The sequence below is a fragment of the Physeter macrocephalus genome, chromosome 19, assembly GCF_002837175.3.
Source record: "Physeter macrocephalus isolate SW-GA chromosome 19, ASM283717v5, whole genome shotgun sequence".
Lineage (NCBI taxonomy): Eukaryota > Metazoa > Chordata > Mammalia > Artiodactyla > Physeteridae > Physeter > Physeter macrocephalus.
The window spans coordinates 35,522,745-35,526,612 of NC_041232.1; the positions used below are offsets into that span (position 1 = coordinate 35,522,745).

The window sequence follows — 3,868 nt, forward strand, 5'->3', positions numbered from 1 at the left end:
TGCTAGTATTTTGTTGAGGATTTTTGCATCTATGTTCATCAGTGATATTGACCTGTAGTTTTCTTTTTTTGTAACATCTTTGTCTGGTTTTGGTATCAGAGTGATGGTGGCCTCTTAGAATGATATGGGGAGTATTCCTCCTTCTGCTATATTTTGGAAGAGTTTGAGAAGGATAGGTGTTAGCTCTTCTCTAAATATTTGATAGAATTCGCCTGTGAAGCCATCTGGTCCTGGGCTTTTGTTTGTTGGAAGATTTTTAATCACAGTTTCAATTTCAGTGCTTGTGATTGGTCTGTTCATATTTTCTATTTCTTCCTGGTTCAGTCTCGGCAGCTTGTGCATTTCTAAGAATTTGTCCATTTCTTCCAGGTTGTCCATTTTATTGGCATATAGCTGCTTTTCATAATCTCATGATCTTTTGTATTTCTGCAGTGTCCGTTGTTACTTCTCCTTTTTCATTTCTAATTCTATTGATTTGAGTCTTCTCCCTTTTTTTCTTGATGAGTCTGGCTAATTGTTTATCAATTTTGTTTATCTTCTCAAAGAACCGTCTTTTCATTTTATTGATCTTTGCTTTCATTTCCTTCATTTCTTTTTCATTTATTTGTGATCTCATCTTTATGTTTTCTTTCCTTCTGCTAACCTTGGGGTTTTTTGTTCTTCTTTCTCTAACTGTTTTAGGTGTAAGGTTAGGTTGTTTATTTGAGGTGTTTCCTGTTTCTTGAGGTAGGATTGTATTGCTATAAACTTCCCTCTTAGAACTGCTTTTGCTGCATCCCATAGGTTTTGGGTCATCGTGTTCTCATTGTCATTTGTTTCTAGGTATTTTTTGATTTCCTCTTTGACTTCTTCAGTGATCTCTTGGTTATTTAGTAGTATATTTTTTATCCTCCAAGTATTTGTATTTTCTACAGAGTTTTGCCTGTAATTGATATCTAGTCTCATAGTGTTATAGCCAGAAAAGATATTTGATATGATTTAATTTTCTTAAATTTACCAAGGCGTGATTTGTGACCCAAGATATGATCTATCCTGGAGATTGTTCCATGAGCACTTGAGAAGAATGTGTATTCTGTTGTTTTGGGGTGGAATGTCCTATAAATATCAATTAAGTGCATCTTGTTTAATGTGTTATTTAAAGCTTGTGTTTCCTTATTTATTTTCATTTTGGATGATCTGTCCATTGGTGAAAGTGGGGTGTTAAAGTGCCCTACTATGATTGTGTTACTGTCGATTTCCCCTTTTATGGCTGTTAGCATTTGCCTTATGTATTGAGGTGCTCCCATGTTGGGTGCATAAATATTTACAACTGTTATATATTCTTTTGGATTGATCCCTTGATCATTCTGTAGTGTCCTTCTTTGTCTCTTGTAATAGTCTTTATTTTAAAGTCTATTTTGTCTGATATGAGAATTGCTATTCCAGCTTTCTTTTGATTTCCATTTGCATGGAATATCTTTTTCCATCCCCTCACTTTCAGTCTTTATGTGTTCCTAGGTCTGAAGTGGGTCTCTTGAAGACAGCATATATACAGGTGTTGTTTTTGTATACATTCAACCAGTCTACGTCTTTTGGTTGGAGCATTTAATGCCTTTACATTTAAGGTAATTATCGATATGTATGTTCCTATTACCATTTTCTTAATTGTTTTAGGTTTGTTATTGTAGGTCTTTTCCTTCTCTTGTGTTTCCTGCCTAGAGAAGTTCCTTTAGCATTTGTTGTAAAGCTGGTTTTGTGGTGCTGAATTCTCTTAGCTTTTGCTTGTCTGTAAAGGTTTTAATTTTTCCGTCGAATGTGAATGAGATCCTTGGTGGGTAGAGTAATCTTGGTTGTAGGTTTTTCCCTTCCATCACCTTAAATATGTCTTGCCACTCCCTTCTAGCTTGCAGAGTTTCTGCTGAAAGATCTGGTATTAACTTTATGGGGATTCCCTTGTATGTTATTTGTTGTTTTTCCCTTGCTGCTTTTAATATATTTTCTTTGTATTTCATTTTTGATGGTTTGATTAATATGCGTCTTGGTGTGTTTCCCCTTGGATTTAGCCTGTATTGGACTTTCTGCGCTTCCTGGACTTGATTGCCTCTTTCCTTTCCCATATTAGGGAAGTTTTCAACTATAATATCTTCAAATATTTTCTCAATCCCTTTCTTTTTCTCTTCTTCTTCTGGGACCCCTATAATTCGAATGTTGGTGCGTTTAATGTTGTCCCAGAGATCTCTAAGAATGTCCTCAATTCTTTTCATTCTTTTTCCTTTATTCTGCCCTGCAGTAGTTATTTCCACTATTTTATCTTCCAGGTCACTTATCCGTTTTCCTGCCTCAGTTATTCTGCTATTGGTTCCTTTAGAGAATTTTTAATATCATTTATTGTGTTGTTCATCATTGTTTGTTTGCTCTTTAGTTCTTCTATGTCCTTGTTAAACGTTTCTTGTATTTTCTCCATTCTATTTCCAAGAATCTGGATCGTCTTTACTATCATTACGCTGAATTCTTTTTTCAGGTCGACTGCCTATTTCCTCTTCATTTGTTTGCTCTGCTGAGTTTTTACCTTGCTCCTTCATCTGCTGTGTGTTTCTCTGTCTTCTCATTTTGCTTAACTTACTGTGTTTGGGATCTCCTTTTCACAGGCTGCAGGTTCGTAGTTCCCATTGTTTTTGGTGTCTGCCCCCAGTGGTTACGATTGGTTCAGTGGTTTGTTTAGGCTTCCTGATGGAGGGGACTAGTGCCTCTGTTCTGGTGGATGAGGCTGGGTCTTGTCTTTCTGGTGGGCAGGACCGCATCCGGTGGTGTGTTTTGGGGTGTCTGTGACCTTATTATTTTAGACAGCCTCTCTGCTAATGGGTGGGGTTGTGTTCCTGTCTTGCTAGTTTTTTGGCATAGGGTGTCCAGCACTGTACCTTGCTGGTCATTGAGTGGAGCTGGTCTTAGCATTGATTTGGAGATCTCTGTGCGAGCTTTCTCCATTTGATATTATGTGGGGCTGGGATGTCTCTTGTGGACCAGTGTCCTGAACTTGGCTCTCCCACCTCAAAGGCTCAGGGATGACATGCAGCTGGAGCACCAAGACCCTGTCAGCCACTAGGCTAACGTTTTAGGAATAATCCTTTGAGGAGCTAATTTGTTGGGATTCCAGCCTGAAAAATATGATCTCAATCACTTCTTAGCAGAGATATTCATGTCGCACTCATCCTGGGGCTGACCTGGCCATCAACCCCTGCCTGGACCCCACAGTAAGCCCGCAATACCTTTTCTTATCTCTCTCGGATATTAATGGTGGCATTTCTTTAGAAAAAGTATTTTGTTTTGTTTTGTTTTTTCTCTTGCAACGTTCATTTCTTCCAAGTTGCTCTTTTCTGTTTATTTCTTTGGTTTCTATCTTTCATATTGGAGAATTCCCTCAGATGTCTGGTAAATTCTTGGTTATTTTTATATCTTCAAAAGTAAGGAATTAAAACACTGTTTGCATGCTCTGACGGGGAAGGGGGAAGAGAGTATGTGTTGAATGTGACCTTTACAACAGGGTGATCTGGCCAGATCACATAGTTGGAACCTCCACTGTCAGTCTGTTTAGATCTGCTTTATTAGGCTGGTCAAATTCCTCAAAGGAAACCTCTGGTCTCCTTTCTTAAGGACAGGGCTCTGGTTTGCTGATTGGGAGACAAGGCCAAGTGTCTCAGGATGCAGATGTAGAGGTTTCCTTAATCTCTGTGTTCAGTACTATGTGTCCCACTTTCGATCATGCCTAATGGCCTCTGTTTTAACCTCCCCTGAGAGTGAACCTCCCAGGTTTCACCATGTCCCACCACTGGCCCAGCTGCACAGTGGGGAGACCTGGGGTCCAGTTACTTAGCAGACTCTCAAAGCTATG

General features: G+C 38.8%; 1 protein-coding gene across 10 annotated transcripts in view; it reads right to left on the reverse strand.

The window, feature by feature from the left end:
• The window catches only part of LOC102977306 (proteolipid protein 2-like), a 130,473-nt gene that overhangs the window by 43,421 nt on the left and 83,184 nt on the right, over positions 1–3,868 (reverse strand). The gene's annotated exons all lie outside the window — the stretch shown is intronic.